The sequence below is a fragment of the Rhinopithecus bieti genome, unplaced genomic scaffold (genome assembly GCF_001698545.2).
Source record: "Rhinopithecus bieti isolate Rb0 unplaced genomic scaffold, ASM169854v2 scaffold_13704, whole genome shotgun sequence".
Taxonomy (NCBI): domain Eukaryota; kingdom Metazoa; phylum Chordata; class Mammalia; order Primates; family Cercopithecidae; genus Rhinopithecus; species Rhinopithecus bieti.
In genome coordinates, this window is record NW_016808231.1 from 1,318,161 (window position 1) to 1,330,529 (window position 12,369).

Consider the following 12,369-nt stretch of genomic DNA (forward strand, 5'->3'; position numbering starts at 1 on the left):
GCCTCCTGGGTTTACGCCATTCTCCTGCCTCAGCCTCCCAAGTAGCTGGGACTACAGGCGCCCGCCACCTTGCCCGGCTAGTTTTTTGTATTTTTTTAGTAGAGACGGGGTTTCACCGTGTTAGCCAGGATGGTCTCGATCTCATGACCTCGTGATCCACCCGTCTCGGCCTCCCAAAGTGCTGGGATTACAGGCTTGAGCCACCGCGCCCGGCCTGGATTTGATTATTTTAAGCAGCTGACATGGAGACTGATGTTTGTAAATCCCACGTTTCCCGTTTCGTTTCTTCAACAAAGGTCTGTTGGGTGACTGTTATGTATAGGGCACTCTACACTTGAAGGATACAAAAATGAATGACTTACAGTCCTTTCTTTCCAGAAGCTTAACCAGCTTTATGTCTGTGTAAAAGGAATATCTTCAAAAGCAATGCATTTTTTTAAATTCTGTTTAATTTTCCTATTACAAACTCCAGCTACCTAGAGTGACGTTTGTAAATATTATTTAATATAGCCTTCTAATGTAGCTAATTTTTAATGTTTTTTATAAAAATGGAATAGTAAATATCACTTTGTAACTTACTTTGATCACTTAATAATAGATTTGCCATATTTATGATTTCCAAAGATAATTACTTTCAGTTGTTTTTACTGACAGATTTGTCACAGTACTCTTTTTTTTTTTTTTCTTTTTTTTGAGATGGAGTCTCACTCTTGTTGCCCAGGCTGGAGTGCAATGATGCGATCTCAACTCACTGTAACTTCTGCCTCCCGGGTTCAAGTGATTCTCCCGCCTCAGCCTCCCAAGTAGCAGGGATTACAGGCACCCACCACCACGCCCGGCTAATTTTTGTATTTTTAGCAGAGACGGGATTTCACCATGTTGGCCAGACTAGTCTCAAACTCCTGACCTCAGGCCTCCCAAAGTGCTGGGATTACAAGCGTGAGCCACCGCACCCAGCATTTGTCACAGTACTCTTCTACTAGCTTTCTAGTATGGTCTGTATCCACTGTTTTGCCTATTTGAATAGTTTTTTCATCAACATAAAAATATTACTTTATTAAATTAACAAGAAACTGACAGACTTCCATGAGAATGAATTATGCTTTTATGATTTCATTATCTTTAATCCATCTGGAATTTTCTTTGGTATAAGATATAGAGTAGTAATGTAGCTTTTTTTAATATTGGCTTATTGTCTCCCTTTATTTATTTAATTCTTTTATTTATACTTCAGATATTATAATATCCAGAATATAAATGGCTGCCTACAAATCAATATGATAAGCATTTAACTCAAAATGGACAAAGGATATAAACAAGCAGTTCCTAGAAGAAAAAAGCAGATGACCAATGAATAAATGAGGAAATGCTCAACCTTGTTAAAATAATAGACTATCTGCCAGGTGCAGTGGCTCATGCCTGTAATCCCAGCACTTTGGGAGGCCGAAGTGGGCGGATAGCTTGAGCCTAGAAGTTTTCGACCAGCCTGGGCAACATGGCAAGACCCTGCCGCTACAAAAAAAAAAAAAAAAACACACACACACAAAAATTAGCCAGATGTGGTGGCGCAAACTTGTGGTCCCAGCTACTGGGAGGCTGAGGTGAGGGGATCACCTGAGCCTAGGAGGTGGAGGTCACAGTGAGCCAAGATTGTGCCCCACTGCATTCCAACCAGGGTAACAGTGAGACGTTGTCTAAAATAATAATAATAATAATAATAGACTATCTCTTTATTCCCAATTATTTGACACAAATTTAAAAGATTGATAATATATATATCCTGAGAGTGGCACTGTATGAAAATAAAATTAAAAAAAAAAATAGGCCAGGCACAGTCGTTCATGCCTGTAATCCCAACACTTTTGGGAGGCCATGGTGGGCAGATCACTTGAGGCCAAGAGTTTGAGACCAGCCTGCCCAACATAGCAAAACCCCCTCTCTATTAAAAATACAAAAAATTAGCCAAACATAGTGGCACACGCCTGTAATCCCAGCTACTCAAGAGGCAGAGGCAGGACAATCGCTTGAACCCAGAAGGCAGGAGTTGCAGTGAGCTGAAATCACACCACTGCACTCCAGCCTGGGCTACAGAGTGAAACTGTCTCAAAAAAAAATACATAAAAATTTATTTGAAAAAAAAGATGCCAGGCACAGTGGCTCACACCTGTAATCCCAGCACTTTGGGAGGCCAAGGTGGGCAGATTACTTGAGGTCAGGGGTTCGAGGCCAGCCTGGCCAATGCGAGGAAACCTCGTCTCTACTAAAAATACAAAAATTAGCTGGGCATGGTGTGGACAGCTGTAATCCCAGCTATTAGGGTGTCTGAGGCAGAAGAATCACTTGAACCTGGGAGGCCAATGTTGCAATGAGCCGAGATTGCACCACTGCACTCCAGCCTGGGTGACAGAGAGACTCAGTCTCAAAAAAAAAAAAAAAAAAAAAAAAAAGACTAATCAGTGTTCACAACATTGAGGGAAAGGGGCACTCTCATTTGGTTTATATGTGTGTATAGTGTCTATAGAAAGTAATTGGTATCTATCAAATGTTTACACATAGCTGCAGTGGAGCATATAGCACAATGGTTTAGCGTATGGGCTCACTTCCAAGGGTTAGACTCTGAGCCTCAGCATCTGTATCTCATATCATCAGAGGGTTGTTTTGAGAATTAAATGAAACTGCATAAAAGATGTTTGGTTCAGTGCCTGGCATATAGTAATATCTGCTGCCATTCATTTTATTAATAATTACTAATAATAATGACAGGCCGGGTCCGGTGGCTTATGCCTGTAATCCCAGCTCTTTGGGAGGCTGAGGCAGGTGGATCACCTGAGTTTGGGCATTCAAGACCAGCCTGGCCAACATGGTGAAATCCCGTCTCTACTAAAAATACAAAATGAGGCATAGTGGTGTGCACCTGTAATCCCAGCTACTCGGGAGGCTGAGACAGGAGAATCGCCCGAACCCGGGAGGTGGAGGTTGCAGTGAGCCGAGATCACGCCACTGCACTCCAGCCTGGGCAACAGAGACTCCATCTCAATAATAATAATAATAATGACAATAGTGTTAATATGATTGTAAAGCCACTTATTTCTCTGAGATATAACTGATGCCTTCATTTGAGTTATATTTTCTTACAAAAAAACTATGGTATTCCCATTTTGCCTCTGAATAAATGATTCAATAAGCATTGATGTATACCTCATGTTTATCTTGTCTAGAAAATGAATCTCATTCTAATTTATGTCAGGTTAGCAAAAAGAGTTTGGGCTCAGAAGGTTTCTGAAAGCACCTTTCACTTGTGTTCTTACATTTCTTCTCCCATAGTTGGGTCCTGGAATCCCTGTATCTTCTTTCTCATAGTACCTTGATCCTTGACTTTGCTTCCAACCAAAAACTAGTTGGCTTTACATCTTCTATTTACTCACTTAAAATAAAGAATAAGAATAGTAGACTTATTAAGAAAAGTCGACTATAGAACTTCTCTTGAATGTCAGTATTCCCTAGTACAATAGCCTTGGCCAAATATTAAAAATGAATTTGAGGTTTATTATTTCCCATAATATAGTTTTTGTCAACCCAAAGTCTTGGAAAGCAACCAGGTATACCACTCATATAGCCCAATTTCATGTAGATTGTGATTGGTAGCTTGTTTCCTCATGCATGGACTCTTGAGAGTTTGATTGTTATCTTGAATTGATTAAATGAATATAATGTCCTATTGATTATCTTAGGATTCTTTTTTGTGTGTGTGTGACAGGGTCTCACTGTCACCCAGGCTGGTGCTATCATAGCTCACTGCAGCCTTGACCTCCCAGGCCCAGGTGATCCTCTGCCTCACCCTCCTGAGTATCTGGGACCACAGGTGTGCACCACTATACCCAGCTAATTTTCATATTTTTTCTTTGTAGAGAAAGGGTTTCACTATGTTACCCAGGCTGCTCTCGAACTTCTGGGATCAAGTAATCTGCCCACCTTGGCTTCCCAAAATGCTGGGATTACAGACATGAGCCTCCACACCTGGTCTTACTTAGGATTCTTTTTTTTTTTTTTTTTGAGACGGAGTCTCGCTCTGTTGCCCAACGTGGAGTGCAGTGGCGCGATCTCGGCTCACTACAAGCTCCACCTCCTGCGTTCACGCCCTTCTCCTGCCTCAGCCTCCCGAGTAGCTGGGACTACAGGCACCCACCACCACACCCGGCTACTTTTGTGTGTGTGTGTATTTTTAGTAGAGACAGGGTTTTACCATGTTAGCCAGGATGGTCTCAATCTCCTGACCTCATGATCCACCCGCCTCGACCTCCCAAAGTGCTGGGATTACAGGCGTGAGCCACCACACCCAGCCCTTAGGATTCTTAAACAGGCATTCCTGCTTTTGCTTTTTTGGAAGGAAGTTAGAGTATAATTAGATATTTATGTAGTCTTCTACTGATCTGCTAAGTTTCTTCCCAGGGTTGTGTATATGGTTTATAATGAAACATTATGGTAACTTCTGGAGAAATGGGACAGAACACGGTAAAACGCTCATGAAGAATTCCAGTTGTAATCATCACTACATTTGATAAAGGACTAGCAGTGGTTCTGAGGCTTGGAAGCTCTAGCTTCTTACTAGGGTTGACCTCAGTTTTGCCTCCCAGGCCTCACTTGTCAGCATTCTGCATCCACAAATCCTCATGTTATGAGAGGATTTGACTTATAGCCCTATCCCTCCCTATTCCTGAGCTAAAGCCTAGCATCATAGGAAGGAATTTTAAAGGCCATCTTCTCCAGCAGCCTGACTATTCTAATAATTGCTTGAATGCATAAAACTCAAATTGTCAAAGTTTTGAGAGCAGCATTCTTTTTTGCTTTTGACCTGCTTATAATCTTGGAGCTGGGAAGAAAAGCAAATATATTTTCTTACAGTCCAGTATCCACAAAGATTTCAGTGGATTGGACTAAAGCACACTGTTTATGGCAAAGAAGGTGATGGTCTCACCATAGGACACATGGGAGCTTGTTTAGTCTACGGCAAAGGGAGGCAGGGGAAAGTGGATCTGGTGCAAAGGAGGGCCACTTGAAACATGGCATACATTCAATAATGGGAGAACTGAAGGAAGTTTAACCTAAAAATGAAAAGAGTTGGACAAGGGACATAAGTGTTCTCTTCTAAAGTTAAAAAAAAAAAAAACTGTTCTAAAGATGAAGAATTAAATGTTGCTGTGTAGCTCTCAGAGGAAGTACAAGATTTGGAGGGTAGAAATTACAGGGGACAGAGTTTAGGCCAGTTTTTAACAATTAGTAAAATTACCTGAAAAAAGACATTTTCCAGAAAGTGTTTTAAGCAGCAGATGGATACCTGTCTGTCAAGAGTGTTGCAGAGGGAAATTTTGTATGTATCAAATGTGTATTATGGTAGATGATCTCCAGAAATACTCAAATCTTTTTCCAGCACTACAATTCTTTGATTTGGTGACAGCCTCTCTTACTTAACAAGTACTCTTTTCAGCAAATGTTTATATGGAGATGTGTTCTACACCTGAAATAGGCAAAACTTTTTTTGTGACCTGATTGTTTCTGTTTTGTTTTTGACACAACTCTTAGACACTCAGTATTGAAGTGTTTGGTTTAGTGCATTATGGATACAACTGATTCAGAGTCAAGGAGAGCAATTATTGCCTTTGAATTTAGATAACATTCAGAGAATGAAACATGAATAGCTCTAATATGAATTAACACTGTAAATATAGCCACAAGAAGAAAGGGGGTGGTCTAGTAATATCTCATAATTCTATACTGCTTTTCGGTTTTTAAAGAACTTTGATATATTACTGCATTATCACAACAACCCTATTCATTGTTAGCCTCACTTTATAGATTAAGGAATTGAGGATCGACGAGGCAGTGACTTAAATGAAGGCAGAACCTTAATTTAAGCCTTGTTTTGTCTTTTTAAAAGTCCAGCTTTTCTACGATATACCATGGTGCCTCTCTGGAGAATTTATTCTTTTGTTGTTGTATTATTAATTTTGAGTTTTAAAATTTTCTCAGCTTGGCTGAGTGAGGTGGCTCATGCCTGTAATCCCAGCACTTTGGGAGGCCTAGGTGGGCAGATCACTTGAGGTCAGGAGTTCAAGACCAGCCTGGCCAACATGGCAAACCCCACAGAAGCTATTTGGGAGGCTGAGGCACAAGAATCACTTGAACCCAGGAGGCAGAGGTTGTGCAAAAAAAAAAAAAAAAAAAAAAAATTTCTCAGCTCACTGCAGCCTTAACCTCTTAGGCTCAAGTGATCCTCCCACCTCAGCCTCTCAGATAACTGGGACTACAGGCGCACACTATCATGCCTGGCTAATTTTTGTGGGTTTTTTTGTTTTTTTGTTTTTTTTTTTTGAAACAAAGTCTCGCTCTTGTCACCCGGGCTGGAATGCAATGGCGCAATGTCAACTCACCACAACCTTTGCCTCCCAGGTTCAAGCAGTTCTCCTGCCTCAGCCTCCCAAGTACCTGGGATTACAGGCACCTGCCACCACACCCGGCTAATTTTTGTATTTTTAGTAGAGACGGGGTTTCACCGTGTTGGCCAGACTAGTCTCGAACTCCTGACCTCAGGCAATCCACCCACCTCGGCTTTTCAAAGTGCTAGGATTACAGGAGTGAGCCACCACGCCCAGCCAATTTTTGTTATTTTTTTAGAGACCAGATTTTGCCATGTTGCCCAGGCTGGTCTTTAACTCTTGGGCTCAAGTGATCTGACTGCCTTGGCCTCCCAAAGTGCTGGAATTAACAGACATAAGCCACCATGCCCAGCCCTTTTCTCAGTGTTTAAGTCACAGCCACATTTATTTTTCCGTTGAAAATTACCCTCTTCTAATGTGGTCATGTCCCCTATATTCTTTTTTCCCTCAATTCACCAGACACAGGGGCCAGGGTTTAGCCCAAGATAATGAATTTTTTAACAATTAAGGGTTACTGGAGGAAAAAAAATACATTTTCCAGAAAATACTTAAGCAGCAGGTGGATATATTCTTGTTTTCGTATTTTTTTCATCTTAAGCACAGTCCTCTTAAACATCGTCCTCTGTAGTCAAGAGATGGCTACTCATAGGGGTCTGATCAGCAACTTCAGTGATGATCAAACATAGGAGGTTGTTACTCAAGTCTGATAAGCACAAGATTGTGTCCATATAGTTTTATCCAATAAAGTAACACAAAATTTATCCCATGATGTTGTTTCAGATGAGCAATTCAGATAATCTCGTTAATAGAAAAAAAAAGTGAAAAAGTCTTGGATACTAACATGGATAAACAAACATTTCCTGGCATTGTTCAGAATACACAAGGCTACCTTGTGACCAGCTTATTTCAGTTTCATCCTGAAACCTTTTCCTTAAACATCTATGAAAAATATCAGGTGAAAGTATATTGTGGGTAGCTTATAGAACCAACTCGAGGGTTCCTGTTACAGAGTGTTATTATGCATTTAGGGTTTGTTTAAAAGGTCCATTAAGTATTTGTGGATTGAGATAAGAATCTAACAGACTATTTCCTTTTCTGTGATTCTCTGTTAAAAAATGTGGTCCCAGGCCAGGCGCGGTGGCTCAAGCCTGTAATCCCAGCACTTTGGGAGGCTGAGACGGGCGGATCACAAGGTCAGGAGATCAAGACCATCCTGGCTAACACGGTGAAACCCCGTCTCTACTAAAAAATACAAAAAACTAGCCGGGCGAGGTGGCAGGCGCCTGTAGTCCCAGCTACTCTGGAGGCTGAGGCAGGAGAATGGCGTGAACCCGGGAGGCGGAGCTTGCAGTGAGCTGAGATCCGGTCACTGCACTCCAGCCTGGGAGACCGAGCGAGACTCTGTCTCAAAAAAAAAAAAAAAAAAAATGTGGTCCCATCTGTGGTCCCAGCTATTCAGGAGGCTGAGGCAGGAGGATCACTTGAGCTCAGGAATTCGAGGCTACAGTGAGCTATGATTGTGTCTCTTCATTCCAGCCTGGGCAACAGAGCAAGACCCCATCTCTACAAACCATATGTGTGTGTGTGTGTGTGTGTGTATGTGTGTGTATGTGTATATATATACATATCTGTGTGTGTGTATATATGTATGTATCTGTGTGTATGTATATGTGTGTGTGTGTGAGAAAGAGCAAATTGTAGGTTAGTCATAACTATGCCATGTGTGGCACTGCTACCTAGGTGACTACTCTGTGTGAAAAGTATAGTTCTTCACCAGGTCACTGATAAAGATTAAGAAAAAGGGACTAAATCTGAGATTCAGCATTTTCATGAAATAGGAAGTGAGAAATGTAACTGTAAGCCTTAATTTCTTTTGAGCCATCTTCTGCCTAAGGAGCAAAGACAAAGGAACCGGAAGAGCTGTATTCTGGTCGTAGTGCTGCCACTTACTGGCCATTCATTCAGACATTTGTTAATAGAATCTGTACGTGGTATATCATCTGCTAAACCAAAGAGATAGAAAATGATAAACCAGGCCAGGCGCAGTGGCTCACGCCTGTAATCCCAACATTTTGGGAGGCCAAGGCGGGCGGATCACCTGAGGTCGGGAGTTGGAGACCAGCCTGACCAATATGATGAAACCCTGTCACCACTAAAAATACAAAAATGAGCCGGGCATGGTAGCATGTACCTGTAATCCCAGCTACTCGGGAGGCTGAGACAGGAGAATCGCTTAAACCCGGGAGGAAGAGGTTGCAGTGAGCTGAGATCATGCCATTGCCCTCCAGCCTGGGCAACAAGAGTGAAACTCCATCTCAAAAAAAGAAAATTATAAACCAGTTTCCATGACCAAGTAACTTATATAAGGGAGAGAGAAAGAGACCATAACAATCAGAATACAATGTGTGAAGTACCTAGTAGTATCAAGTGCTGTGAAAACTCAGAGAAAGGATGACTACTACTAGGGGTGTTGTGGAAGACTTCAAGAATTATCCCTTGAGGTCGGGTGCGGTGGCTCATGCCCGTAATCCCAGAACTTTGGGAGGCCGAGGCGGGTGCATCACTTGAAGTCAGGAGTTGGAGACCAGCCTGGCCAAAATGGTAAAACCGTGTCTCTACTAAAAATACAAAAATTATCTGGGTGTGGTGTTGCACGCTTGTAATCCCAGCTACCCGAGAGGCTGGGGCAGGAGAATCGCTTGAACCCGGGTGGAGGTTGCCGTGAGCCAAGATCATGCCACCGCACTGCAGCGTGTACGACAGAGGGAGACTCCATCTCAACAACAACAACAAAGGATTATCACTTGAATAGGATCTTAAAAGATGAGGTGGTGCCTAGTTTAATCTTTATGATAGTAGGGAGTAACAGAGAGGAAGGAAAGTATTTCAAGAGTGAGTTGGAGTCAGGAATGAGGAAGGATAAGGACCAAACAAATCCTTGGAATTCATCAAAATTTTATTCATTAATGATATTTAAGAATCAGCTGAGAGTCCCATGATACCTTATAGGTCATTGTGATCTTTTAACAATAGATAGTGGCAGGGTACAGTGGCTCACACCTGTGATCCCAACACTTTGGGAGGCTAAGGTGTATGGATCCCTTGAGCTCAGGAGTTTGAGACCAGCCTGGGCAACATAGTGAAACCCTGTCTCTACCAAAAATACAAAAATTAGCTAGGCATGGTAGCGTGTGCCTGTAGTCCCACCTACTCGGGAGGCTGGGATAGGAGTATCGTTTGAGCCCAGGAGGCAGAGGTTGCAGGGAGCCAAGATTGTGCCACTGGCTACTGCACTCTATCCTGGGCCACAAAGCAAGACCCTGTCTGGAAAAAAAAGAAACAATAAAGAAACAAAGTATAATCTTTCAAGATTAGAAAATGAATAAAATATATGAGGAAAGAAAGTCAGCAAGAATAGATTTCTCTTTCAAGAAATCTGGTGACCTGAGAAAGCAGATATTAGGGGAGCAGCTTGAGTGGGTAGATATAATTCATTACATAATGGAAATCACTTATTTAAGCCATCTGACTTTGTACGAGTCACTTAATATTCTGTAAAACAAGGATAATGCAGCCAGGCGCCGTGGCTCACGCCGTAATCCCAGCACTTTGGGAGGCCGAGTAGGATGGATCATGAGGTCAGGAGATGGAAACCATCCTGGCTAATACGGTGAAACCCCGTCTCTACTAAAAATACAAAAAATTAGCCGAGCATGGTGGCGGGCGCCTGTAGTCCCAGCTACTCAGGAGGCTGAGGCAAGAGAATGGCGTGAACCTGGGAAGTGGAGCTTGCAGTGAGCTGAGATAGCATCACTGCACTCCAGCCTAGGCGACAGAGTGAGACTCCGTCTACAAAAAAAAAAAAGCAAGGATAATGCATGCTGTTTGATGGAGATGTTATGAAATTTGAATGAAATAATACATGCCAACTCAATTTAAAAACCATAGCTCTTCAAATTCACTATGCTTGCTATTACATTATTACAATCATTATTTACCTTTGCTTTAAAGTTTAACATTGCGATCTGTTTTGTAAATTTGTAGATTTGATGTTTCAGGATATCAGAAAAGAGCCTTACTGATTGTTTTTTACTTCAGCTTAGATACCTGAAAGCCCTTTTTCATAATTCTGGGAATTAATTGTGGCTCTTGGAGTGACAACAGAAGAAACCCCCCAGATGACACTTATTAGCTGGAAAACCAAAATCATCTTTGACTTTGCTTTTTTTTTTGAGACGGAGTCTTGCTCTGTTGCCCAGGCTGGAGTGGCGTGATCTCGGCTCCCTGCAACCTCCACCTCCTGGATTCCAGCAATCTCCTGCCTCAGCCTCCCGAGTAGCTAGGATCACAGGCGTGTGCTACCACGCCCAACTGATTTTTGTATTTTTAGTAGAGACAGTGTTTCAGTTGGCCAAACTGGTCTCAAACTCCTGACCTCAGGTGATCCGCCCTTCTCAGCCTTCCAAAGTGCTGGGATTACAGGCATGAGCCACCCTGCCCAGCCAGCTTTTTTTTTTTAAGGGTTATAATTTGAAGGAGTTGAGTTTCTTCCCAATACTATAGCATTTTTTAAAAACTGGGTGAAATTCAGGCATCTCTGGATGTAGATTTTGATAGGATTCAAGGCAATATCCCTGTGCCTCGAAATAACCTGAAAGAAACAGTGGCCTTTTGGGAACATGCCCTTGGGAAAAGGCCTTGTATTATCTCTTCTTCAATCAGGAGGTGCTGGGAAGCAAATAAAAGTGCAAAGGGACCTCTAAGAATCTCTTTGGATATGTCTCTTCTAGCTTGTTTCTGACCAGTTCCAGGCACATAACTGTACATGTCAGTAGGATAATGGGCTGACTAGAAAAAGAAAGGTTTGTTTTATTGTTTGACTTTGCTAGGGAGAAGACTGTTGTGTTTCATAATACTGATCTTTTTCTCATTACTAAATTACTTGCCTCCACTGTTTCCCAGGCCAGTTTGAATTTTGATTGTATACTTTCCAAGCACAGTACCTTTGCCAGCACAAGAGTATTATTTCACATGGATATCACCACTGATTACAATGCTGCATATTATGTTTCAAGGATACTGAAACCTGGGTTCTCAGAGATCCATTTATATTTTCTCACCTTATCCCCCATAAATGGGAAAATCACTGGGAAATTATTGGGTGGAGAAATGCATTTAAATGGCCGTGAATTAGAATTGGTCGTTAAGAAGGTACTAAAGGCAGAATGCTCTGTGTAACCAACACTAAGGCAGAAGCATAAGAGGGCTCTGACTAAGTGGTATTTAAGAATTAATGAAGAAAGTGGGAGTAAGAGAAGGAAATGAGTTCAGAAAGGAAACAAGGAGGAGAGAGTTTGAGAAGGGAGAGATCATAAAGGCAGAGTGTGAAAAGATAGAAAACAGGAGGAAAAAAGCCACAACCAAAAACTATGAAAACAGAGTAAAGAAGGACAGCCCTGTAATGAAAATGCTCAGGATACCACCAAATAGAAACTCCCTTTGTTTACTGCTAGTCATTGCAGCTGCTTCCACCCCAAAGTAATGAGAAGGGAGAGGTTTTTCTTTACGCCTGTGACCTTGATTTTGAAGCTTTGCCTCATACTGCTCTGGTCTGCCATAGTAGACATTAGCATATATCATTATATGCTTAGTCAGCCATTTTGCCTGAAAATATACTTACCTTGAAATTACTCAGAGCCACATGCCCATATATAATTTGTGAGGACTCTGTCAAGTCATGAATTCAGACTTAATGCAGAATGGGCTTTTAAATTCTAATATATTGTTACTTGCAATTCAGCTGACTGACTTAGCTGTTCTCCTTAGGGAGAGTGGAGGTTTTTTGGTTGGTTGGTGGGTTGGTTTTTGCTTTTTTTTTTTTTTTTTTTTTTTTTTTTTTTTTTGGTTTCAGGTTTAAGAAGTTGCCCCCCCCCCC